General features: G+C 43.8%; 14 non-coding genes across 14 annotated transcripts; all 14 read right to left on the bottom strand.

The window, feature by feature from the left end:
- Positions 1-1,062: 1,062 nt before the first annotated feature.
- On the bottom strand, positions 1,063-1,134 carry TRNAG-UCC (transfer RNA glycine (anticodon UCC)). The gene has a single exon. It is a non-coding gene; the product is annotated as a tRNA-Gly (tRNA).
- Positions 1,135-2,671: 1,537 nt separating this feature from the next.
- Positions 2,672-2,743, bottom strand: TRNAG-CCC (transfer RNA glycine (anticodon CCC)). Its single transcript has one exon. It is a non-coding gene; the product is annotated as a tRNA-Gly (tRNA).
- A 1,525-nt stretch (positions 2,744-4,268) lies between these two features.
- TRNAG-UCC (transfer RNA glycine (anticodon UCC)) lies at positions 4,269-4,340 on the bottom strand. The gene has a single exon. It is a non-coding gene; the product is annotated as a tRNA-Gly (tRNA).
- Positions 4,341-5,877: 1,537 nt separating this feature from the next.
- On the bottom strand, positions 5,878-5,949 carry TRNAG-CCC (transfer RNA glycine (anticodon CCC)). The gene has a single exon. It is a non-coding gene; the product is annotated as a tRNA-Gly (tRNA).
- A 1,525-nt stretch (positions 5,950-7,474) lies between these two features.
- On the bottom strand, positions 7,475-7,546 carry TRNAG-UCC (transfer RNA glycine (anticodon UCC)). The gene has a single exon. It is a non-coding gene; the product is annotated as a tRNA-Gly (tRNA).
- Positions 7,547-9,084: 1,538 nt separating this feature from the next.
- On the bottom strand, positions 9,085-9,156 carry TRNAG-CCC (transfer RNA glycine (anticodon CCC)). The gene has a single exon. It is a non-coding gene; the product is annotated as a tRNA-Gly (tRNA).
- Positions 9,157-10,681: 1,525 nt separating this feature from the next.
- TRNAG-UCC (transfer RNA glycine (anticodon UCC)) lies at positions 10,682-10,753 on the bottom strand. The gene has a single exon. It is a non-coding gene; the product is annotated as a tRNA-Gly (tRNA).
- A 3,122-nt stretch (positions 10,754-13,875) lies between these two features.
- TRNAG-UCC (transfer RNA glycine (anticodon UCC)) lies at positions 13,876-13,947 on the bottom strand. The gene has a single exon. It is a non-coding gene; the product is annotated as a tRNA-Gly (tRNA).
- A 1,531-nt stretch (positions 13,948-15,478) lies between these two features.
- On the bottom strand, positions 15,479-15,550 carry TRNAG-CCC (transfer RNA glycine (anticodon CCC)). Its single transcript has one exon. It is a non-coding gene; the product is annotated as a tRNA-Gly (tRNA).
- Positions 15,551-17,075: 1,525 nt separating this feature from the next.
- TRNAG-UCC (transfer RNA glycine (anticodon UCC)) lies at positions 17,076-17,147 on the bottom strand. Its single transcript has one exon. It is a non-coding gene; the product is annotated as a tRNA-Gly (tRNA).
- A 3,122-nt stretch (positions 17,148-20,269) lies between these two features.
- On the bottom strand, positions 20,270-20,341 carry TRNAG-UCC (transfer RNA glycine (anticodon UCC)). Its single transcript has one exon. It is a non-coding gene; the product is annotated as a tRNA-Gly (tRNA).
- Positions 20,342-21,876: 1,535 nt separating this feature from the next.
- TRNAG-CCC (transfer RNA glycine (anticodon CCC)) lies at positions 21,877-21,948 on the bottom strand. Its single transcript has one exon. It is a non-coding gene; the product is annotated as a tRNA-Gly (tRNA).
- Positions 21,949-23,473: 1,525 nt separating this feature from the next.
- TRNAG-UCC (transfer RNA glycine (anticodon UCC)) lies at positions 23,474-23,545 on the bottom strand. Its single transcript has one exon. It is a non-coding gene; the product is annotated as a tRNA-Gly (tRNA).
- A 1,525-nt stretch (positions 23,546-25,070) lies between these two features.
- Positions 25,071-25,142, bottom strand: TRNAG-CCC (transfer RNA glycine (anticodon CCC)). The gene has a single exon. It is a non-coding gene; the product is annotated as a tRNA-Gly (tRNA).
- Between the last annotated feature and the right edge of the window lie 1,349 nt (positions 25,143-26,491).

Genomic DNA, 26,491 nt, shown 5'->3' with positions numbered 1-26,491 from the left:
ATAGCTGGCACAAGCTTGCGCTTTTCCTTTCTGGCAGTGTGGAAATGACAGCTTGGTCCTTGGAAGGAAAATCAAGCAAAATTAGCAGAGGATGGTTTCGATCCATCGACCTCTGGGTTATGGGCCCAGCACGCTTCCGCTGCGCCACTCTGCTCGTTTGTGAAAGTGTTCTCTTTATGCAGATGAGGAGGCATTCATAGGAGTGAAGTGGGATTGGTCGGGCTCTCACCTCATTTGCCTAATTATATCGCAAGGCATGCTGGGTGCAGAAAATCTTCATCTTCCCCTCTCACAATCAGTCATAACTGAAAGTCCAGACCCTCTTAGGCACTAGCCGTTTCAGGCCTTTATCAAGACAGCAGCTCTCCGACGCTCTCTGTCTCTCTCTCTGTGATCCTAGTGCTAGCATGCTCAGGATTTGGCTTTACCTGGGAGCCAGAGATCTACCCGGTGAGGGCTTGCCCGGTGTAAGGCTTTTGAGCGTTTGGGAGCGTTCGGTACATGAGAGGACGTTGGACTGGAAACTGTGTAAATTTGAAGCATCCAACCTTCCTGCTGCAGTCGGAGGATCTTTCCATGGACATCTGCCTTTTGGATTCCTCTAAACTTGCCCTCTGATGAAACATTTTTTGAGCTGCAGTTACCTCCGACGTCTACAAGGTGGCGCTACATTCAGGTGAGGGCACAAGTATGCACAAAATGTTGGCGACTTTTGCCAGATTTATCGATGGATCTTGCATATTGTTTTCAGAGGCTAGATATTGCCTATGAAATGCTTTTTAACATAGAGATGCTGGAGTTATAATGTGTGGTCGGGCCTCAGCCCTTTCATTGTCTGCCCACTGTAAATATTTTTTATCAGCACATGTGAGTGGTGACTCTGCTTTATGAAACTTATCATATATTAGGACAATGAATATAGCAGAAGGGGCGATTGAGATGCTTGCCTACATATTTGTTTATTTTTTATATAACGGCTGATTAATCTGCTCATTATATTTCCATTTTGTGACATGTTGCATTAAAATATATCCTGCTTGCAGAATATATTAGTATTTGTACTGCGTTGGCCGGGAATCGAACCCGGGTCAACTGCTTGGAAGGCAGCTATGCTCACCACTATACCACCAACGCCCTCTGATCTGTGTGCTCTCGGTTCTAAACATTAGGACCCTGAGTTCAATGACTATCTTGCACCAGCTTGAATGGTGCATTTGGTTTAGATACCAACATGAAAAGCAATAGAAAGTTTTTTGCAGAGGGTAAGGAACTGGGATTGAAACCAAGGACAAAGCTGTGCAGAAGAGAAGAATGGAAAGCTGCATTACAAATAATAGATAAGAATATATAGAGGCAGCATGGGAAGCAAAACAGGGAAGAGAAATGCAGAACATTCAATTAATTGCCCAGGAGATAGATAAGAGCAGAACAAAAAGGGAAGAATGAAATTCAAAGCCTGCCCATAAAAGTGTTTGAAGGTCCCACCAGTCATTTATGCTTATTATTGTGTGTCTTTACTTTCAAAGTACAGGGTGGATCCTTTGACGATCCCTCTCTTGTATTTAAGCAGACACAGATATTTGAGAAGTCTTTTCTCACATAGCTGGCACAAGCTTGTGCTTTTCCTTGCTGTCAGCGTGGAAAAGACAGCTTGGTCCTTGGAAGGAAAATCAAGCAAAATTAGCAGAGAATGGTTTCGATCCATCGACCTCTGGGTTATGGGCCCAGCACGCTTCCGCTGCGCCACTCTGCTCTGTAGTGAAAGTGTTCTTTTTATGCAGATAGGGAGCATTAAGCAGAGTAGCGTGGGATTGGTCCGGCTCTCACCTCATTTGCATAAGTATATTGCAAGGCATGCTGGGTGCAGAAAAACTTCATCTTCCCCTCTCACAATCAGTCATAACTGAAAGTCAGACACTCTTAGGCACTAGCCGTTTCAGACCTTTATCAAGACAGCAGGTCTTGAACCCTCTCTCTCTCTCTCTCTCTCTCTCTCTCTGTGATCCTAGCACTAGCATGCTCAGGATTTGGCTTTACCTGGGAGCCAGAGATCTACCCGGTGAGGGCTTGCCCGGTGTGAGGCTTTTGAGCGTTTGGGAGCGTTCGGGACGTGAGTGGACGTTGGACAGGAAACTCTGCGAATTTGAAGCATCCAACATTCCTGCTGCAGTGAGCGGCTCTTTCCATGGACATCTGCCTCTAGGATTCCTCTCAACTTGCCTTCTGATAAAACATTTTGGGAGCAGCAATTACCTTCGACAGCTACAAGGTGGCTCTACATTCTGGTAAGTGCACAAGTATGCACAAAATGTTAGGGACTTTTGCCAGATTTATCGGTGGATCTTGCATATTTTTTTCAGAGGCTAGATATTGCCTAGAAATGCTTTTTAACATAGAGATGTTGGAGTTATAATGTCTGGTGGGGCCTCACCCCTTCCATTGTTTGCCCACTGTAACATATTTATTACCAGCACATGTGAGTTGTGACTCTGCTTTATAAAACTTATCATATATTAGGACAATGAATGTATCAGAAGGTGCGATTGAGATGTTTGCCTATGTATTTGTTTATTTTTTTATATATGGCTGATTAATCTGTACATGAAATTTCCATTTTGTGACATGTTGCATTAAAATATATCCTGCTTGCAGAATATATAAGCATTTTCACTGCGTTGGCCGGGAATCGAACCCGGGTCAACTGCTTGGGAAGCAGCTATGCTCACCACTATACCACCAACGCCCTCTGATGTGTGTGCTCTCGGTTCTAAATATTACGTTGCCGAAATCAATGACTATCTTGCAACAGCTTCAATGGTGCATTTGGTTTAGATACCAACATGAGAAGTAGTAGAACGTTTTTTGCAGAGGGTAAGGAACTGGGGATTGAAACCAAGGACAAAGTTGTGCAGAAGAGAAGAAATGAAAAGCAACAGTACAAATAGTAGAAATCAGCATATATAGGCAGCATAGGAAGCAAAGCAGGGAAGAGAAAGAGAGAACATTCCATGAAATGCCCAGGAGATAGATAAGAGCAGAAAAAAAGGGAAGAATGCAATTCAAAGCATGCCCAGAAAGTTGTGTGAAGCTCCCACCAGTCATTTATGGTTATAGTTGTGTGTCTTTGCTTTCAAAGTACAGGGTTGATCCTTTCACGAACACTCTTGTATTACACAGACATAGATAGTTGAGAAGTCTTTTTTCACATAGCTGGCACAAGCTTGCGCTTTTCCTTTCTGGCAGTGTGGAAATGACAGCTTGGTCCTTGGAAGGAAAATCAAGCAAAATTAGCAGAGGATGGTTTCGATCCATCGACCTCTGGGTTATGGGCCCAGCACGCTTCCGCTGCGCCACTCTGCTCGTTTGTGAAAGTGTTCTCTTTATGCAGATGAGGAGGCATTCATAGGAGTGAAGTGGGATTGGTCGGGCTCTCACCTCATTTGCCTAATTATATCGCAAGGCATGCTGGGTGCAGAAAATCTTCATCTTCCCCTCTCACAATCAGTCATAACTGAAAGTCCAGACCCTCTTAGGCACTAGCCGTTTCAGGCCTTTATCAAGACAGCAGCTCTCCGACGCTCTCTGTCTCTCTCTCTGTGATCCTAGTGCTAGCATGCTCAGGATTTGGCTTTACCTGGGAGCCAGAGATCTACCCGGTGAGGGCTTGCCCGGTGTAAGGCTTTTGAGCGTTTGGGAGCGTTCGGTACATGAGAGGACGTTGGACTGGAAACTGTGTAAATTTGAAGCATCCAACCTTCCTGCTGCAGTCGGAGGATCTTTCCATGGACATCTGCCTTTTGGATTCCTCTAAACTTGCCCTCTGATGAAACATTTTTTGAGCTGCAGTTACCTCCGACGTCTACAAGGTGGCGCTACATTCAGGTGAGGGCACAAGTATGCACAAAATGTTGGCGACTTTTGCCAGATTTATCGATGGATCTTGCATATTGTTTTCAGAGGCTAGATATTGCCTAGGAAATGCTTTTTAACATAGAGATGCTGGAGTTATAATGTGTGGTCGGGCCTCAGCCCTTTCATTGTCTGCCCACTGTAAATATTTTTTATCAGCACATGTGAGTGGTGACTCTGCTTTATGAAACTTATCATATATTAGGACAATGAATATAGCAGAAGGGGCGATTGAGATGCTTGCCTACATATTTGTTTATTTTTTATATAACGGCTGATTAATCTGTTCCTTATATTTCCATTTTGTGACATGTTGCATTAAAATATATCCTGCTTGCAGAATATATTAGTATTTGTACTGCGTTGGCCGGGAATCGAACCCGGGTCAACTGCTTGGAAGGCAGCTATGCTCACCACTATACCACCAACGCCCTCTGATCTGTGTGCTCTCGGTTCTAAACATTAGGACCCTGAGTTCAATGACTATCTTGCACCAGCTTGAATGGTGCATTTGGTTTAGATACCAACATGAAAAGCAATAGAAAGTTTTTTGCAGAGGGTAAGGAACTGGGATTGAAACCAAGGACAAAGCTGTGCAGAAGAGAAGAATGGAAAGCTGCATTACAAATAATAGATAAGAATATATAGAGGCAGCATGGGAAGCAAAACAGGGAAGAGAAATGCAGAACATTCAATTAATTGCCCAGGAGATAGATAAGAGCAGAACAAAAAGGGAAGAATGAAATTCAAAGCCTGCCCATAAAAGTGTTTGAAGGTCCCACCAGTCATTTATGCTTATTATTGTGTGTCTTTACTTTCAAAGTACAGGGTGGATCCTTTGACGATCCCTCTCTTGTATTTAAGCAGACACAGATATTTGAGAAGTCTTTTCTCACATAGCTGGCACAAGCTTGTGCTTTTCCTTGCTGTCAGCGTGGAAAAGACAGCTTGGTCCTTGGAAGGAAAATCAAGCAAAATTAGCAGAGAATGGTTTCGATCCATCGACCTCTGGGTTATGGGCCCAGCACGCTTCCGCTGCGCCACTCTGCTCTGTAGTGAAAGTGTTCTTTTTATGCAGATAGGGAGCATTAAGCAGAGTAGCGTGGGATTGGTCCGGCTCTCACCTCATTTGCATAAGTATATTGCAAGGCATGCTGGGTGCAGAAAAACTTCATCTTCCCCTCTCACAATCAGTCATAACTGAAAGTCAGACACTCTTAGGCACTAGCCGTTTCAGACCTTTATCAAGACAGCAGGTCTTGAACCCTCTCTCTCTCTCTCTCTCTCTCTCTCTCTGTGATCCTAGCACTAGCATGCTCAGGATTTGGCTTTACCTGGGAGCCAGAGATCTACCCGGTGAGGGCTTGCCCGGTGTGAGGCTTTTGAGCGTTTGGGAGCGTTCGGGACGTTAGTGGACGTTGGACAGGAAACTCTGCGAATTTGAAGCATCCAACATTCCTGCTGCAGTGAGCGGCTCTTTCCATGGACATCTGCCTCTAGGATTCCTCTCAACTTGCCTTCTGATAAAACATTTTGGGAGCAGCAATTACCTTCGACAGCTACAAGGTGGCTCTACATTCTGGTAAGTGCACAAGTATGCACAAAATGTTAGGGACTTTTGCCAGATTTATCGGTGGATCTTGCATATTTTTTTCAGAGGCTAGATATTGCCTAGAAATGCTTTTTAACATAGAGATGTTGGAGTTATAATGTCTGGTGGGGCCTCACCCCTTCCATTGTTTGCCCACTGTAACATATTTATTACCAGCACATGTGAGTTGTGACTCTGCTTTATAAAACTTATCATATATTAGGACAATGAATGTATCAGAAGGTGCGATTGAGATGTTTGCCTATGTATTTGTTTATTTTTTTATATATGGCTGATTAATCTGTACATGAAATTTCCATTTTGTGACATGTTGCATTAAAATATATCCTGCTTGCAGAATATATAAGCATTTTCACTGCGTTGGCCGGGAATCGAACCCGGGTCAACTGCTTGGGAAGCAGCTATGCTCACCACTATACCACCAACGCCCTCTGATGTGTGTGCTCTCGGTTCTAAATATTACGTTGCCGAAATCAATGACTATCTTGCAACAGCTTCAATGGTGCATTTGGTTTAGATACCAACATGAGAAGTAGTAGAACGTTTTTTGCAGAGGGTAAGGAACTGGGGATTGAAACCAAGGACAAAGTTGTGCAGAAGAGAAGAAATGAAAAGCAACAGTACAAATAGTAGAAATCAGCATATATAGGCAGCATAGGAAGCAAAGCAGGGAAGAGAAAGAGAGAACATTCCATGAAATGCCCAGGAGATAGATAAGAGCAGAAAAAAAGGGAAGAATGCAATTCAAAGCATGCCCAGAAAGTTGTGTGAAGCTCCCACCAGTCATTTATGGTTATAGTTGTGTGTCTTTGCTTTCAAAGTACAGGGTTGATCCTTTCACGAACACTCTTGTATTACACAGACATAGATAGTTGAGAAGTCTTTTTTCACATAGCTGGCACAAGCTTGCGCTTTTCCTTTCTGGCAGTGTGGAAATGACAGCTTGGTCCTTGGAAGGAAAATCAAGCAAAATTAGCAGAGGATGGTTTCGATCCATCGACCTCTGGGTTATGGGCCCAGCACGCTTCCGCTGCGCCACTCTGCTCGTTTGTGAAAGTGTTCTCTTTATGCAGATGAGGAGGCATTCATAGGAGTGAAGTGGGATTGGTCGGGCTCTCACCTCATTTGCCTAATTATATCGCAAGGCATGCTGGGTGCAGAAAATCTTCATCTTCCCCTCTCACAATCAGTCATAACTGAAAGTCCAGACCCTCTTAGGCACTAGCCGTTTCAGGCCTTTATCAAGACAGCAGCTCTCCGACGCTCTCTGTCTCTCTCTCTGTGATCCTAGTGCTAGCATGCTCAGGATTTGGCTTTACCTGGGAGCCAGAGATCTACCCGGTGAGGGCTTGCCCGGTGTAAGGCTTTTGAGCGTTTGGGAGCGTTCGGTACATGAGAGGACGTTGGACTGGAAACTGTGTAAATTTGAAGCATCCAACCTTCCTGCTGCAGTCGGAGGATCTTTCCATGGACATCTGCCTTTTGGATTCCTCTAAACTTGCCCTCTGATGAAACATTTTTTGAGCTGCAGTTACCTCCGACGTCTACAAGGTGGCGCTACATTCAGGTGAGGGCACAAGTATGCACAAAATGTTGGCGACTTTTGCCAGATTTATCGATGGATCTTGCATATTGTTTTCAGAGGCTAGATATTGCCTAGGAAATGCTTTTTAACATAGAGATGCTGGAGTTATAATGTGTGGTCGGGCCTCAGCCCTTTCATTGTCTGCCCACTGTAAATATTTTTTATCAGCACATGTGAGTGGTGACTCTGCTTTATGAAACTTATCATATATTAGGACAATGAATATAGCAGAAGGGGCGATTGAGATGCTTGCCTACATATTTGTTTATTTTTTATATAACGGCTGATTAATCTGTTCCTTATATTTCCATTTTGTGACATGTTGCATTAAAATATATCCTGCTTGCAGAATATATTAGTATTTGTACTGCGTTGGCCGGGAATCGAACCCGGGTCAACTGCTTGGAAGGCAGCTATGCTCACCACTATACCACCAACGCCCTCTGATCTGTGTGCTCTCGGTTCTAAACATTAGGACCCTGAGTTCAATGACTATCTTGCACCAGCTTGAATGGTGCATTTGGTTTAGATACCAACATGAAAAGCAATAGAAAGTTTTTTGCAGAGGGTAAGGAACTGGGATTGAAACCAAGGACAAAGCTGTGCAGAAGAGAAGAATGGAAAGCTGCATTACAAATAATAGATAAGAATATATAGAGGCAGCATGGGAAGCAAAACAGGGAAGAGAAATGCAGAACATTCAATTAATTGCCCAGGAGATAGATAAGAGCAGAACAAAAAGGGAAGAATGAAATTCAAAGCCTGCCCATAAAAGTGTTTGAAGGTCCCACCAGTCATTTATGCTTATTATTGTGTGTCTTTACTTTCAAAGTACAGGGTGGATCCTTTGACGATCCCTCTCTTGTATTTAAGCAGACACAGATATTTGAGAAGTCTTTTCTCACATAGCTGGCACAAGCTTGTGCTTTTCCTTGCTGTCAGCGTGGAAAAGACAGCTTGGTCCTTGGAAGGAAAATCAAGCAAAATTAGCAGAGAATGGTTTCGATCCATCGACCTCTGGGTTATGGGCCCAGCACGCTTCCGCTGCGCCACTCTGCTCTGTAGTGAAAGTGTTCTTTTTATGCAGATAGGGAGCATTAAGCAGAGTAGCGTGGGATTGGTCCGGCTCTCACCTCATTTGCATAAGTATATTGCAAGGCATGCTGGGTGCAGAAAAACTTCATCTTCCCCTCTCACAATCAGTCATAACTGAAAGTCAGACACTCTTAGGCACTAGCCGTTTCAGACCTTTATCAAGACAGCAGGTCTTGAACCCTCTCTCTCTCTCTCTCTCTCTCTCTCTCTCTGTGATCCTAGCACTAGCATGCTCAGGATTTGGCTTTACCTGGGAGCCAGAGATCTACCCGGTGAGGGCTTGCCCGGTGTGAGGCTTTTGAGCGTTTGGGACCGTTCGGGACGTGAGTGGACGTTGGACAGGAAACTCTGCGAATTTGAAGCATCCAACATTCCTGCTGCAGTGAGCGGCTCTTTCCATGGACATCTGCCTCTAGGATTCCTCTCAACTTGCCTTCTGATAAAACATTTTGGGAGCAGCAATTACCTTCGACAGCTACAAGGTGGCTCTACATTCTGGTAAGTGCACAAGTATGCACAAAATGTTAGGGACTTTTGCCAGATTAACGGTGGATCTTGCATATTTTTTTCAGAGGCTAGATATTGCCTAGAAATGCTTTTTAACATAGAGATGTTGGAGTTATAATGTCTGGTGGGGCCTCACCCCTTCCATTGTTTGCCCACTGTAACATATTTATTACCAGCACATGTGAGTTGTGACTCTGCTTTATAAAACTTATCATATATTAGGACAATGAATGTATCAGAAGGTGCGATTGAGATGTTTGCCTATGTATTTGTTTATTTTTTTATATATGGCTGATTAATCTGTACATGAAATTTCCATTTTGTGACATGTTGCATTAAAATATATCCTGCTTGCAGAATATATAAGCATTTTCACTGCGTTGGCCGGGAATCGAACCCGGGTCAACTGCTTGGGAAGCAGCTATGCTCACCACTATACCACCAACGCCCTCTGATGTGTGTGCTCTCGGTTCTAAATATTACGTTGCCGAAATCAATGACTATCTTGCAACAGCTTCAATGGTGCATTTGGTTTAGATACCAACATGAGAAGTAGTAGAACGTTTTTTGCAGAGGGTAAGGAACTGGGGATTGAAACCAAGGACAAAGTTGTGCAGAAGAGAAGAAATGAAAAGCAACAGTACAAATAGTAGAAATCAGCATATATAGGCAGCATAGGAAGCAAAGCAGGGAAGAGAAAGAGAGAACATTCCATGAAATGCCCAGGAGATAGATAAGAGCAGAAAAAAAGGGAAGAATGCAATTCAAAGCATGCCCAGAAAGTTGTGTGAAGCTCCCACCAGTCATTTATGGTTATAGTTGTGTGTCTTTGCTTTCAAAGTACAGGGTTGATCCTTTCACGAACACTCTTGTATTACACAGACATAGATAGTTGAGAAGTCTTTTTTCACATAGCTGGCACAAGCTTGCGCTTTTCCTTTCTGGCAGTGTGGAAATGACAGCTTGGTCCTTGGAAGGAAAATCAAGCAAAATTAGCAGAGGATGGTTTCGATCCATCGACCTCTGGGTTATGGGCCCAGCACGCTTCCGCTGCGCCACTCTGCTCGTTTGTGAAAGTGTTCTCTTTATGCAGATGAGGAGGCATTCATAGGAGTGAAGTGGGATTGGTCGGGCTCTCACCTCATTTGCCTAATTATATCGCAAGGCATGCTGGGTGCAGAAAATCTTCATCTTCCCCTCTCACAATCAGTCATAACTGAAAGTCCAGACCCTCTTAGGCACTAGCCGTTTCAGGCCTTTATCAAGACAGCAGCTCTCCGACGCTCTCTGTCTCTCTCTCTGTGATCCTAGTGCTAGCATGCTCAGGATTTGGCTTTACCTGGGAGCCAGAGATCTACCCGGTGAGGGCTTGCCCGGTGTAAGGCTTTTGAGCTTTTGGGAGCGTTCGGTACATGAGAGGACGTTGGACTGGAAACTGTGTAAATTTGAAGCATCCAACCTTCCTGCTGCAGTCGGAGGATCTTTCCATGGACATCTGCCTTTTGGATTCCTCTAAACTTGCCCTCTGATGAAACATTTTTTGAGCTGCAGTTACCTCCGACGTCTACAAGGTGGCGCTACATTCAGGTGAGGGCACAAGTATGCACAAAATGTTGGCGACTTTTGCCAGATTTATCGATGGATCTTGCATATTGTTTTCAGAGGCTAGATATTGCCTAGGAAATGCTTTTTAACATAGAGATGCTGGAGTTATAATGTGTGGTCGGGCCTCAGCCCTTTCATTGTCTGCCCACTGTAAATATTTTTTATCAGCACATGTGAGTGGTGACTCTGCTTTATGAAACTTATCATATATTAGGACAATGAATATAGCAGAAGGGGCGATTGAGATGCTTGCCTACATATTTGTTTATTTTTTATATAACGGCTGATTAATCTGTTCCTTATATTTCCATTTTGTGACATGTTGCATTAAAATATATCCTGCTTGCAGAATATATTAGTATTTGTACTGCGTTGGCCGGGAATCGAACCCGGGTCAACTGCTTGGAAGGCAGCTATGCTCACCACTATACCACCAACGCCCTCTGATCTGTGTGCTCTCGGTTCTAAACATTAGGACCCTGAGTTCAATGACTATCTTGCACCAGCTTGAATGGTGCATTTGGTTTAGATACCAACATGAAAAGCAATAGAAAGTTTTTTGCAGAGGGTAAGGAACTGGGATTGAAACCAAGGACAAAGCTGTGCAGAAGAGAAGAATGGAAAGCTGCATTACAAATAATAGATAAGAATATATAGAGGCAGCATGGGAAGCAAAACAGGGAAGAGAAATACAGAACATTCAATTAATTGCCCAGGAGATAGATAAGAGCAGAACAAAAAGGGAAGAATGAAATTCAAAGCCTGCCCATAAAAGTGTTTGAAGGTCCCACCAGTCATTTATGCTTATTATTGTGTGTCTTTACTTTCAAAGTACAGGGTGGATCCTTTGACGATCCCTCTCTTGTATTTCAGCAGACACAGATATTTGAGAAGTCTTTTCTCACATAGCTGGCACAAGCTTGTGCTTTTCCTTGCTGTCAGCGTGGAAAAGACAGCTTGGTCCTTGGAAGGAAAATCAAGCAAAATTAGCAGAGGATGGTTTCGATCCATCGACCTCTGGGTTATGGGCCCAGCACGCTTCCGCTGCGCCACTCTGCTCTGTTGTGAAAGTGTTCTTTTTATGCAGATAGGGAGCATTAAGCAGAGTAGCGTGGGATTGGTCCGGCTCTCACCTCATTTGCATAAGTATATTGCAAGGCATGCTGGGTGCAGAAAAACTTCATCTTCCCCTCTCACAATCAGTCATAACTGAAAGTCAGACACTCTTAGGCACTAGCCGTTTCAGACCTTTATCAAGACAGCAGGTCTTGAACCCTCTCTCTCTCTCTCTCTGTGATCCTAGCACTAGCATGCTCAGGATTTGGCTTTACCTGGGAGCCAGAGATCTACCCGGTGAGGGCTTGCCCGGTGTGAGGCTTTTGAGCGTTTGGGAGCGTTTGGGAGCGTTGTGGACGTTGGACAGGAAACTCTGCGAATTTGAAGCATCCAACATTCCTGCGGCAGTGAGCGGCTCTTTCCATGGACATCTGCCTCTAGGATTCCTCTCAACTTGCCTTCTGATAATACATTTTGGGAGCAGCAATTACCTTCGACAGCTACAAGGTGGCTCTACATTCTGGTAAGTGCACAAGTATGCACAAAATGTTAGGGACTTTTGCCAGATTTATCGGTGGATCTTGCATATTTTTTTCAGAGGCTAGATATTGCCTAGAAATGCTTTTTAACATAGAGATGTTGGAGTTATAATGTCTGGTGGGGCCTCACCCCTTCCATTGTTTGCCCACTGTAACATATTTATTACCAGCACATGTGAGTTGTGACTCTGCTTTATAAAACTTATCATATATTAGGACAATGAATGTATCAGAAGGTGCGATTGAGATGTTTGCCTATGTATTTGTTTATTTTTTTATATATGGCTGATTAATCTGTACATGAAATTTCCATTTTGTGACATGTTGCATTAAAATATATCCTGCTTGCAGAATATATTAGCATTTTCACTGCGTTGGCCTGGAATCGAACCCGGGTCAACTGCTTGGGAAGCAGCTATGCTCACCACTATACCACCAACGCCCTCCGATGTGTGTGCTCTCGGTTCTAAATATTACGTTGCCGAAATCAATGACTATCTTGCAACAGCTTCAATGGTGCATTTGGTTTAGATACCAACATGAGAAGTAGTAGAACGTTTTTTGCAGAGGGTAAGGAACTGGGGATTGAAACCAAGGACAAAGTTGTGCAGAAGAGAAGAAATGAAAAGCAACAGTACAAATAGTAGAAATCAGCATATATAGGCAGCATGGGAAGCAAAGCAGGGAAGAGAAAGAGAGAACATTCCATGAAATGCCCAGGAGATAGATAAGAGCAGAAAAAAAGGGAAGAATGAAATTCAAAGCATGCCCAGAAAGTTGTGTGAAGCTCCCACCAGTCATTTATGGTTATAGTTGTGTGTCTTTGCTTTCAAAGTACAGGGTTGATCCTTTCACGAACACTCTTGTATTACACAGACATAGATAGTTGAGAAGTCTTTTTTCACATAGCTGGCACAAGCTTGCGCTTTTCCTTTCTGGCAGTGTGGAAATGACAGCTTGGTCCTTGGAAGGAAAATCAAGCAAAATTAGCAGAGGATGGTTTCGATCCGTCGACCTCTGGGTTATGGGCCCAGCACGCTTCCGCTGCGCCACTCTGCTCGTTTGTGAAAGTGTTCTCTTTATGCAGATGAGGAGGCATTCATAGGAGTGAAGTGGGATTGGTCGGGCTCTCACCTCATTTGCCTAATTATATCGCAAGGCATGCTGGGTGCAGAAAATCTTCATCTTCCCCTCTCACAATCAGTCATAACTGAAAGTCCAGACCCTCTTAGGCACTAGCCGTTTCAGGCCTTTATCAAGACAGCAGCTCTCCGACACTCTCTGTCTCTCTCTCTGTGATCCTAGTGCTAGCATGCTCAGGATTTGGCTTTACCTGGGAGCCAGAGATCTACCCGGTGAGGGCTTGCCCGGTGTAAGGCTTTTGAGCGTTTGGGAGCGTTCGGTACATGAGAGGACGTTGGACTGGAAACTGTGTAAATTTGAAGCATCCAACCTTCCTGCTGCAGTCGGAGGATCTTTCCATGGACATCTGCCTTTTGGATTCCTCTAAACTTGCCCTCTGATGAAACATTTTTTGAGCTGCAGTTACCTCCGACGTCTACAAGGTGGCGCTACATTCAGGTGAGGGCACAAGTATGCACAAAATGTTGGCGACTTTTGCCAGATTTATCGATGGATCTTGCATATTGTTTTCAGAGGCTAGATATTGCCTAGGAAATGCTTTTTAACATAGAGATGCTGGAGTTATAATGTGTGGTCGGGCCTCAGCCCTTTCATTGTCTGCCCACTGTAAATATTTTTTATCAGCACATGTGAGTGGTGACTCTGCTTTATGAAACTTATCATATATTAGGACAATGAATAAAGCAGAAGGGGCGATTGAGATGCTTGCCTACATATTTTTTTATTTTTTATATAACGGCTGATTAATCTGTTCATTATATTTCCATTTTGTGACATGTTGCATTAAAATATATCCTGCTTGCAGAATATATTAGTATTTGTACTGCGTTGGCCGGGAATCGAACCCGGGTCAACTACTTGGAAGGCAGCTATGCTCACCACTATACCACCAACGCCCTCTGATCTGTGTGCTCTCGGTTCTAAACATTAGGACCCTGAGTTCAATGACTATCTTGCACCAGCTTGAATGGTGCATTTGGTTTAGATACCAACATGAAAAGCAATAGAAAGTTTTTTGCAGAGGGTAAGGAACTGGGATTGAAACCAAGGACAAAGCTGTGCAGAAGAGAAGAATGGAAAGCTGCATTACAAATAATAGATAAGAATATATAGAGGCAGCATGGGAAGCAAAACAGGGAAGAGAAATGCAGAACATTCAATTAATTGCCCAGGAGATAGATAAGAGCAGAACAAAAAGGGAAGAATGAAATTCAAAGCCTGCCCATAAAAGTGTTTGAAGGTCCCACCAGTCATTTATGCTTATTATTGTGTGTCTTTACTTTCAAAGTACAGGGTGGATCCTTTGACGATCCCTCTCTTGTATTTCAGCAGACACAGATATTTGAGAAGTCTTTTCTCACATAGCTGGCACAAGCTTGTGCTTTTTCTTGCTGTCAGCGTGGAAAAGACAGCTTGGTCCTTGGAAGGAAAATCAAGCAAAATTAGCAGAGAATGGTTTCGATCCATCGACCTCTGGGTTATGGGCCCAGCACGCTTCCGCTGCGCCACTCTGCTCTGTAGTGAAAGTGTTCTTTTTATGCAGATAGGGAGCATTAAGCAGAGTAGCGTGGGATTGGTCCGGCTCTCACCTCATTTGCATAAGTATATTGCAAGGCATGCTGGGTGCAGAAAAACTTCATCTTCCCCTCTCACAATCAGTCATAACTGAAAGTCAGACACTCTTAGGCACTAGCCGTTTCAGACCTTTATCAAGACAGCAGGTCTTGAACCCTCTCTCTCTCTCTCTCTCTCTCTGTGATCCTAGCACTAGCATGCTCAGGATTTGGCTTTACCTGGGAGCCAGAGATCTACCCGGTGAGGGCTTGCCCGGTGTGAGGCTTTTGAGCGTTTGGGAGCGTTTGGGAGCGTTGTGGACGTTGGACAGGAAACTCTGCGAATTTGAAGCATCCAACATTCCTGCTGCAGTGAGCGGCTCTTTCCATGGACATCTGCCTCTAGGATTCCTCTCAACTTGCCTTCTGATAAAACATTTTGGGAGCAGCAATTACCTTCGACAGCTACAAGGTGGCTCTACATTCTGGTAAGTGCACAAGTATGCACAAAATGTTAGGGACTTTTGCCAGATTTATCGGTGGATCTTGCATATTTTTTTCAGAGGCTAGATATTGCCTAGAAATGCTTTTTAACATAGAGATGTTGGAGTTATAATGTCTGGTGGGGCCTCACCCCTTCCATTGTTTGCCCACTGTAACATATTTATTACCAGCACATGTGAGTTGTGACTCTGCTTTATAAAACTTATCATATATTAGGACAATGAATGTATCAGAAGGTGCGATTGAGATGTTTGCCTATGTATTTGTTTATTTTTTTATATATGGCTGATTAATCTGTACATGAAATTTCCATTTTGTGACATGTTGCATTAAAATATATCCTGCTTGCAGAATATATTAGCATTTTCACTGCGTTGGCCGGGAATCGAACCCGGGTCAACTGCTTGGGAAGCAGCTATGCTCACCACTATACCACCAACGCCCTCCGATGTGTGTGCTCTCGGTTCTAAATATTACGTGGCCGAAATCAATGACTATCTTGCAACAGCTTCAATGGTGCATTTGGTTTAGATACCAACATGAGAAGTAGTAGAACGTTTTTTGCAGAGGGTAAGGAACTGGGGATTGAAACCAAGGACAAAGTTGTGCAGAAGAGAAGAAATGAAAAGCAACAGTACAAATAGTAGAAATCAGCATATATAGGCAGCATGGGAAGCAAAGCAGGGAAGAGAAAGAGAGAACATTCCATGAAATGCCCAGGAGATAGATAAGAGCAGAAAAAAAGGGAAGAATGAAATTCAAAGCATGCCCAGAAAGTTGTGTGAAGCTCCCACCAGTCATTTATGGTTATAGTTGTATGTCTTTGCTTTCAAAGTACAGGGTTGATCCTTTCACGAACACTCTTGTATTACACAGACATAGATAGTTGAGAAGTCTTTTTTCACATAGCTGGCACAAGCTTGCGCTTTTCCTTTCTGGCAGTGTGGAAATGACAGCTTGGTCCTTGGAAGGAAAATCAAGCAAAATTAGCAGAGGATGGTTTCGATCCATCGACCTCTGGGTTATGGGCCCAGCACGCTTCCGCTGCGCCACTCTGCTCGTTTGTGAAAGTGTTCTCTTTATGCAGATGAGGAGGCATTCATAGGAGTGAAGTGGGATTGGTCGGGCTCTCACCTCATTTGCCTAATTATATCGCAAGGCATGCTGGGTGCAGAAAATCGTCATCTTCCCCTCTCACAATCAGTCATAACTGAAAGTCCAGACACTCTTAGGCACTAGCCGTTTCAGGCCTTTATCAAGACAGCAGCTCTCCGACGCTCTCTGTCTCTCTCTCTGTGATCCTAGTGCTAGCATGCTCAGGATTTGGCTTTACCTGGGAGCCAGAGATCTACCCGGTGAGGGCTTGCCCGGTGTAAGGCTTTTGAGCGTTTGGGAGCGTTCGGTACATGAGAGGACGTTGGACTGGAAACTGTGTAAATTTGAAGCATCCAACCTTCCTGCTGCAGTCGGAGGATCTTTCCATGGACATCTGCCTTTTGGATTCCTCTAAACTTGCCCTCTGATGAAACATTTTTTGAGCTGCAGTTACCTCCGACGTCTACAAGGTGGCGCTACATTCAGGTGAGGGCACAAGTATGCACAAAATGTTGGCGACTTTTGCCAGATTTATCGATGGATCTTGCATATTGTTTTCAGAGGCTAGATATTGCCTAGGAAATGCTTTTTAACATAGAGATGCTGGAGTTATAATGTGTGGTCGGGCCTCAGCCCTTTCATTGTCTGCCCACTGTAAATATTTTTTATCAGCACATGTGAGTGGTGACTCTGCTTTATGAAACTTATCATATATTAGGACAATGAATATAGCAGAAGGGGCGATTGAGATGCTTGCCTACATATTTGTTTATTTTTTATATAACGGCTGATTAATCTGTTCATTATATTTCCATTTTGTGACATGTTGCATTAAAATATATCCTGCTTGCAGAATATATTAGTATTTGTACTGCGTTGGCCGGGAATCGAACCCGGGTCAACTGCTTGGAAGGCAGCTATGCTCACCACTATACCACCAACGCCCTCTGATCTGTGTGCTCTCGGTTCTAAACATTAGGACCCTGAGTTCAATGACTATCTTGCACCAGCTTGAATGGTGCATTTGGTTTAGATACCAACATGAAAAGCAATAGAAAGTTTTTTGCAGAGGGTAAGGAACTGGGATTGAAACCAAGGACAAAGCTGTGCAGAAGAGAAGAATGGAAAGCTGCATTACAAATAATAGATAAGAATATATAGAGGCAGCATGGGAAGCAAAACAGGGAAGAGAAATGCAGAACATTCAATTAATTGCCCAGGAGATAGATAAGAGCAGAACAAAAAGGGAAGAATGAAATTCAAAGCCTGCCCATAAAAGTGTTTGAAGGTCCCACCAGTCATTTATGCTTATTATTGTGTGTCTTTACTTTCAAAGTACAGGGTGGATCCTTTGACGATCCCTCTCTTGTATTTCAGCAGACACAGATATTTGAGAAGTCTTTTCTCACATAGCTGGCACAAGCTTGTGCTTTTCCTTGCTGTCAGCGTGGAAAAGACAGCTTGGTCCTTGGAAGGAAAATCAAGCAAAATTAGCAGAGAATGGTTTCGATCCATCGACCTCTGGGTTATGGGCCCAGCACGCTTCTGCTGCGCCACTCTGCTCTGTAGTGAAAGTGTTCTTTTTATGCAGATAGGGAGCATTAAGCAGAGTAGCGTGGGATTGGTCCGGCTCTCACCTCATTTGCATAAGTATATTGCAAGGCATGCTGGGTGCAGAAAAACTTCATCTTCCCCTCTCACAATCAGTCATAACTGAAAGTCAGACACTCTTAGGCACTAGCCGTTTCAGACCTTTATCAAGACAGCAGGTCTTGAACCCTCTCTCTCTCTCTCTCTGTGATCCTAGCACTAGCATGCTCAGGATTTGGCTTTACCTGGGAGCCAGAGATCTACCCGGTGAGGGCTTGCCCGGTGTGAGGCTTTTGAGCGTTTGGGAGCGTTTGGGAGCGTTGTGGACGTTGGACAGGAAACTCTGCGAATTTGAAGCATCCAACATTCCTGCGGCAGTGAGCGGCTCTTTCCATGGACATCTGCCTCTAGGATTCCTCTCAACTTGCCTTCTGATAATACATTTTGGGAGCAGCAATTACCTTCGACAGCTACAAGGTGGCTCTACATTCTGGTAAGTGCACAAGTATGCACAAAATGTTAGGGACTTTTGCCAGATTTATCGGTGGATCTTGCATATTTTTTTCAGAGGCTAGATATTGCCTAGAAATGCTTTTTAACATAGAGATGTTGGAGTTATAATGTCTGGTGGGGCCTCACCCCTTCCATTGTTTGCCCACTGTAACATATTTATTACCAGCACATGTGAGTTGTGACTCTGCTTTATAAAACTTATCATATATTAGGACAATGAATGTATCAGAAGGTGCGATTGAGATGTTTGCCTATGTATTTGTTTATTTTTTTATATATGGCTGATTAATCTGTACATGAAATTTCCATTTTGTGACATGTTGCATTAAAATATATCCTGCTTGCAGAATATATTAGCATTTTCACTGCGTTGGCCTGGAATCGAACCCGGGTCAACTGCTTGGGAAGCAGCTATGCTCACCACTATACCACCAACGCCCTCCGATGTGTGTGCTCTCGGTTCTAAATATTACGTTGCCGAAATCAATGACTATCTTGCAACAGCTTCAATGGTGCATTTGGTTTAGATACCAACATGAGAAGTAGTAGAACGTTTTTTGCAGAGGGTAAGGAACTGGGGATTGAAACCAAGGACAAAGTTGTGCAGAAGAGAAGAAATGAAAAGCAACAGTACAAATAGTAGAAATCAGCATATATAGGCAGCATGGGAAGCAAAGCAGGGAAGAGAAAGAGAGAACATTCCATGAAATGCCCAGGAGATAGATAAGAGCAGAAAAAAAGGGAAGAATGAAATTCAAAGCATGCCCAGAAAGTTGTGTGAAGCTCCCACCAGTCATTTATGGTTATAGTTGTGTGTCTTTGCTTTCAAAGTACAGGGTTGATCCTTTCACGAACACTCTTGTATTACACAGACATAGATAGTTGAGAAGTCTTTTTTCACATAGCTGGCACAAGCTTGCGCTTTTCCTTTCTGGCAGTGTGGAAATGACAGCTTGGTCCTTGGAAGGAAAATCAAGCAAAATTAGCAGAGGATGGTTTCGATCCGTCGACCTCTGGGTTATGGGCCCAGCACGCTTCCGCTGCGCCACTCTGCTCGTTTGTGAAAGTGTTCTCTTTATGCAGATGAGGAGGCATTCATAGGAGTGAAGTGGGATTGGTCGGGCTCTCACCTCATTTGCCTAATTATATCGCAAGGCATGCTGGGTGCAGAAAATCTTCATCTTCCCCTCTCACAATCAGTCATAACTGAAAGTCCAGACCCTCTTAGGCACTAGCCGTTTCAGGCCTTTATCAAGACAGCAGCTCTCCGACACTCTCTGTCTCTCTCTCTGTGATCCTAGTGCTAGCATGCTCAGGATTTGGCTTTACCTGGGAGCCAGAGATCTACCCGGTGAGGGCTTGCCCGGTGTAAGGCTTTTGAGCGTTTGGGAGCGTTCGGTACATGAGAGGACGTTGGACTGGAAACTGTGTAAATTTGAAGCATCCAACCTTCCTGCTGCAGTCGGAGGATCTTTCCATGGACATCTGCCTTTTGGATTCCTCTAAACTTGCCCTCTGATGAAACATTTTTTGAGCTGCAGTTACCTCCGACGTCTACAAGGTGGCGCTACATTCAGGTGAGGGCACAAGTATGCACAAAATGTTGGCGACTTTTGCCAGATTTATCGATGGATCTTGCATATTGTTTTCAGAGGCTAGATATTGCCTAGGAAATGCTTTTTAACATAGAGATGCTGGAGTTATAATGTGTGGTCGGGCCTCAGCCCTTTCATTGTCTGCCCACTGTAAATATTTTTTATCAGCACATGTGAGTGGTGACTCTGCTTTATGAAACTTATCATATATTAGGACAATGAATATAGCAGAAGGGGCGATTGAGATGCTTGCCTACATATTTTTTTATTTTTTATATAACGGCTGATTAATCTGTTCATTATATTTCCATTTTGTGACATGTTGCATTAAAATATATCCTGCTTGCAGAATATATTAGTATTTGTACTGCGTTGGCCGGGAATCGAACCCGGGTCAACTGCTTGGAAGGCAGCTATGCTCACCACTATACCACCAACGCCCTCTGATCTGTGTGCTCTCGGTTCTAAACATTAGGACCCTGAGTTCAATGACTATCTTGCACCAGCTTGAATGGTGCATTTGGTTTAGATACCAACATGAAAAGCAATAGAAAGTTTTTTGCAGAGGGTAAGGAACTGGGATTGAAACCAAGGACAAAGCTGTGCAGAAGAGAAGAATGGAAAGCTGCATTACAAATAATAGATAAGAATATATAGAGGCAGCATGGGAAGCAAAACAGGGAAGAGAAATGCAGAACATTCAATTAATTGCCCAGGAGATAGATAAGAGCAGAACAAAAAGGGAAGAATGAAATTCAAAGCCTGCCCATAAAAGTGTTTGAAGGTCCCACCAGTCATTTATGCTTATTATTGTGTGTCTTTACTTTCAAAGTACAGGGTGGATCCTTTGACGATCCCTCTCTTGTATTTCAGCAGACACAGATATTTGAGAAGTCTTTTCTCACATAGCTGGCACAAGCTTGTGCTTTTTCTTGCTGTCAGCGTGGAAAAGACAGCTTGGTCCTTGGAAGGAAAATCAAGCAAAATTAGCAGAGAATGGTTTCGATCCATCGACCTCTGGGTTATGGGCCCAGCACGCTTCCGCTGCGCCACTCTGCTCTGTAGTGAAAGTGTTCTTTTTATGCAGATAGGGAGCATTAAGCAGAGTAGCGTGGGATTGGTCCGGCTCTCACCTCATTTGCATAAGTATATTGCAAGGCATGCTGGGTGCAGAAAAACTTCATCTTCCCCTCTCACAATCAGTCATAACTGAAAGTCAGACACTCTTAGGCACTAGCCGTTTCAGACCTTTATCAAGACAGCAGGTCTTGAACCCTCTCTCTCTCTCTCTCTCTCTCTCTCTGTGATCCTAGCACTAGCATGCTCAGGATTTGGCTTTACCTGGGAGCCAGAGATCTACCCGGTGAGGGCTTGCCCGGTGTGAGGCTTTTGAGCGTTTGGGAGCGTTTGGGAGCGTTGTGGACGTTGGACAGGAAACTCTGCGAATTTGAAGCATCCAACATTCCTGCTGCAGTGAGCGGCTCTTTCCATGGACATCTGCCTCTAGGATTCCTCTCAACTTGCCTTCTGATAAAACATTTTGGGAGCAGCAATTACCTTCGACAGCTACAAGGTGGCTCTACATTCTGGTAAGTGCACAAGTATGCACAAAATGTTAGGGACTTTTGCCAGATTTATCGGTGGATCTTGCATATTTTTTTCAGAGGCTAGATATTGCCTAGAAATGCTTTTTAACATAGAGATGTTGGAGTTATAATGTCTGGTGGGGCCTCACCCCTTCCATTGTTTGCCCACTGTAACATATTTATTACCAGCACATGTGAGTTGTGACTCTGCTTTATAAAACTTATCATATATTAGGACAATGAATGTATCAGAAGGTGCGATTGAGATGTTTGCCTATGTATTTGTTTATTTTTTTATATATGGCTGATTAATCTGTACATGAAATTTCCATTTTGTGACATGTTGCATTAAAATATATCCTGCTTGCAGAATATATTAGCATTTTCACTGCGTTGGCCGGGAATCGAACCCGGGTCAACTGCTTGGGAAGCAGCTATGCTCACCACTATACCACCAACGCCCTCCGATGTGTGTGCTCTCGGTTCTAAATATTACGTGGCCGAAATCAATGACTATCTTGCAACAGCTTCAATGGTGCATTTGGTTTAGATACCAACATGAGAAGTAGTAGAACGTTTTTTGCAGAGGGTAAGGAACTGGGGATTGAAACCAAGGACAAAGTTGTGCAGAAGAGAAGAAATGAAAAGCAACAGTACAAATAGTAGAAATCAGCATATATAGGCAGCATGGGAAGCAAAGCAGGGAAGAGAAAGAGAGAACATTCCATGAAATGCCCAGGAGATAGATAAGAGCAGAAAAAAAGGGAAGAATGAAATTCAAAGCATGCCCAGAAAGTTGTGTGAAGCTCCCACCAGTCATTTATGGTTATAGTTGTGTGTCTTTGCTTTCAAAGTACAGGGTTGATCCTTTCACGAACACTCTTGTATTACACAGACATAGATAGTTGAGAAGTCTTTTTTCACATAGCTGGCACAAGCTTGCGCTTTTCCTTTCTGGCAGTGTGGAAATGACAGCTTTATCCTTGGAAGGAAAATCAAGCAAAATTAGCAGAGGATGGTTTCGATCCATCGACCTCTGGGTTATGGGCCCAGCACGCTTCCGCTGCGCCACTCTGCTCGTTTGTGAAAGTGTTCTCTTTATGCAGATGAGGAGGCATTCATAGGAGTGAAGTGGGATTGGTCGGGCTCCCACCTCATTTGCCTAATTATATCGCAAGGCATGCTGGGTGCAGAAAATCTTCATCTTCCCCTCTCACAATCAGTCATAACTGAAAGTCCAGACCCTCTTAGGCACTAGCCGTTTCAGGCCTTTATCAAGACAGCAGCTCTCCGACGCTCTCTGTCTCTCTCTCTGTGATCCTAGTGCTAGCATGCTCAGGATTTGGCTTTACCTGGGAGCCAGAGATCTACCCGGTGAGGGCTTGCCCGGTGTAAGGCTTTTGAGCGTTTGGGAGCGTTCGGTACATGAGAGGACGTTGGACTGGAAACTGTGTAAATTTGAAGCATCCAACCTTCCTGCTGCAGTCGGAGGATCTTTCCATGGACATCTGCCTTTTGGATTCCTCTAAACTTGCCCTCTGATGAAACATTTTTTGAGCTGCAGTTACCTCCGACGTCTACAAGGTGGCGCTACATTCAGGTGAGGGCACAAGTATGCACAAAATGTTGGCGACTTTTGCCAGATTTATCGATGGATCTTGCATATTGTTTTCAGAGGCTAGATATTGCCTAGGAAATGCTTTTTAACATAGAGATGCTGGAGTTATAATGTGTGGTCGGGCCTCAGCCCTTTCATTGTCTGCCCACTGTAAATATTTTTTATCAGCACATGTGAGTGGTGACTCTGCTTTATGAAACTTATCATATATTAGGACAATGAATATAGCAGAAGGGGCGATTGAGATGCTTGCCTACATATTTGTTTATTTTTTATATAACGGCTGATTAATCTGTTCCTTATATTTCCATTTTGTGACATGTTGCATTAAAATATATCCTGCTTGCAGAATATATTAGTATTTGTACTGCGTTGGCCGGGAATCGAACCCGGGTCAACTGCTTGGAAGGCAGCTATGCTCACCACTATACCACCAACGCCCTCTGATCTGTGTGCTCTCGGTTCTAAACATTAGGACCCTGAGTTCAATGACTATCTTGCACCAGCTTGAATGGTGCATTTGGTTTAGATACCAACATGAAAAGCAATAGAAAGTTTTTTGCAGAGGGTAAGGAACTGGGATTGAAACCAAGGACAAAGCTGTGCAGAAGAGAAGAATGGAAAGCTGCATTACAAATAATAGATAAGAATATATAGAGGCAGCATGGGAAGCAAAACAGGGAAGAGAAATACAGAACATTCAATTAATTGCCCAGGAGATAGATAAGAGCAGAACAAAAAGGGAAGAATGAAATTCAAAGCCTGCCCATAAAAGTGTTTGAAGGTCCCACCAGTCATTTATGCTTATTATTGTGTGTCTTTACTTTCAAAGTACAGGGTGGATCCTTTGACGATCCCTCTCTTGTATTTCAGCAGACACAGATATTTGAGAAGTCTTTTCTCACATAGCTGGCACAAGCTTGTGCTTTTCCTTGCTGTCAGCGTGGAAAAGACAGCTTGGTCCTTGGAAGGAAAATCAAGCAAAATTAGCAGAGGATGGTTTCGATCCATCGACTTCTGGGTTATGGGCCCAGCACGCTTCCGCTGCGCCACTCTGCTCTGTTGTGAAAGTGTTCTTTTTATGCAGATAGAGAGCATTAAGCAGAGTAGCGTGGGATTGGTCCGGCTCTCACCTCATTTGCATAAGTATATTGCAAGGCATGCTGGGTGCAGAAAAACTTCATCTTCCCCTCTCACAATCAGTCATAACTGAAAGTCAGACACTCTTAGGCACTAGCCGTTTCAGACCTTTATCAAGACAGCAGGTCTTGAACCCTCTCTCTCTCTCTCTCTGTGATCCTAGCACTAGCATGCTCAGGATTTGGCTTTACCTGGGAGCCAGAGATCTACCCGGTGAGGGCTTGCCCGGTGTGAGGCTTTTGAGCGTTTGGGAGCGTTTGGGAGCGTTGTGGACGTTGGACAGGAAACTCTGCGAATTTGAAGCATCCAACATTCCTGCTGCAGTGAGCGGCTCTTTCCATGGACATCTGCCTCTAGGATTCCTCTCAACTTGCCTTCTGATAAAACATTTTGGGAGCAGCAATTACCTTCGACAGCTACAAGGTGGCTCTACATTCTGGTAAGTGCACAAGTATGCACAAAATGTTAGGGACTTTTGCCAGATTTATCGGTGGATCTTGCATATTTTTTTCAGAGGCTAGATATTGCCTAGAAATGCTTTTTAACATAGAGATGTTGGAGTTATAATGTCTGGTGGGGCCTCACCCCTTCCATTGTTTGCCCACTGTAACATATTTATTACCAGCACATGTGAGTTGTGACTCTGCTTTATAAAACTTATCATATATTAGGACAATGAATGTATCAGAAGGTGCGATTGAGATGTTTGCCTATGTATTTGTTTATTTTTTTATATATGGCTGATTAATCTGTACATGAAATTTCCATTTTGTGACATGTTGCATTAAAATATATCCTGCTTGCAGAATATATTAGCATTTTCACTGCGTTGGCCGGGAATCGAACCCGGGTCAACTGCTTGGGAAGCAGCTATGCTCACCACTATACCACCAACGCCCTCCGATGTGTGTGCTCTCGGTTCTAAATATTACGTTGCCGAAATCAATGACTATCTTGCAACAGCTTCAATGGTGCATTTGGTTTAGATACCAACATGAGAAGTAGTAGAACGTTTTTTGCAGAGGGTAAGGAACTGGGGATTGAAACCAAGGACAAAGTTGTGCAGAAGAGAAGAAATGAAAAGCAACAGTACAAATAGTAGAAATCAGCATATATAGGCAGCATGGGAAGCAAAGCAGGGAAGAGAAAGAGAGAACATTCCATGAAATGCCCAGGAGATAGATAAGAGCAGAAAAAAAGGGAAGAATGAAATTCAAAGCATGCCCAGAAAGTTGTGTGAAGCTCCCACCAGTCATTTATGGTTATAGTTGTGTGTCTTTGCTTTCAAAGTACAGGGTTGATCCTTTCACGAACACTCTTGTATTACACAGACATAGATAGTTGAGAAGTCTTTTTTCACATAGCTGGCACAAGCTTGCGCTTTTCCTTTCTGGCAGTGTGGAAATGACAGCTTGGTCCTTGGAAGGAAAATCAAGCAAAATTAGCAGAGGATGGTTTCGATCCATCGACCTCTGGGTTATGGGCCCAGCACGCTTCCGCTGCGCCACTCTGCTCGTTTGTGAAAGTGTTCTCTTTATGCAGATGAGGAGGCATTCATAGGAGTGAAGTGGGATTGGTCGGGCTCTCACCTCATTTGCCTAATTATATCGCAAGGCATGCTGGGTGCAGAAAATCTTCATCTTCCCCTCTCACAATCAGTCATAACTGAAAGTCCAGACCCTCTTAGGCACTAGCCGTTTCAGGCCTTTATCAAGACAGCAGCTCTCCGACGCTCTCTGTCTCTCTCTCTGTGATCCTAGTGCTAGCATGCTCAGGATTTGGCTTTACCTGGGAGCCAGAGATCTACCCGGTGAGGGCTTGCCCGGTGTAAGGCTTTTGAGCGTTTGGGAGCGTTCGGTACATGAGAGGACGTTGGACTGGAAACTGTGTAAATTTGAAGCATCCAACCTTCCTGCTGCAGTCGGAGGATCTTTCCATGGACATCTGCCTTTTGGATTCCTCTAAACTTGCCCTCTGATGAAACATTTTTTGAGCTGCAGTTACCTCCGACGTCTACAAGGTGGCGCTACATTCAGGTGAGGGCACAAGTATGCACAAAATGTTGGCGACTTTTGCCAGATTTATCGATGGATCTTGCATATTGTTTTCAGAGGCTAGATATTGCCTAGGAAATGCTTTTTAACATAGAGATGCTGGAGTTATAATGTGTGGTCGGGCCTCAGCCCTTTCATTGTCTGCCCACTGTAAATATTTTTTATCAGCACATGTGAGTGGTGACTCTGCTT

This window comes from Lissotriton vulgaris, chromosome 2_1, assembly GCF_964263255.1.
Source record: "Lissotriton vulgaris chromosome 2_1, aLisVul1.2, whole genome shotgun sequence".
Taxonomy (NCBI): domain Eukaryota; kingdom Metazoa; phylum Chordata; class Amphibia; order Caudata; family Salamandridae; genus Lissotriton; species Lissotriton vulgaris.
The sequence above is the reverse complement of the archived record's forward strand: the minus strand, read 5'-3'. Positions and strand labels throughout refer to the sequence as shown.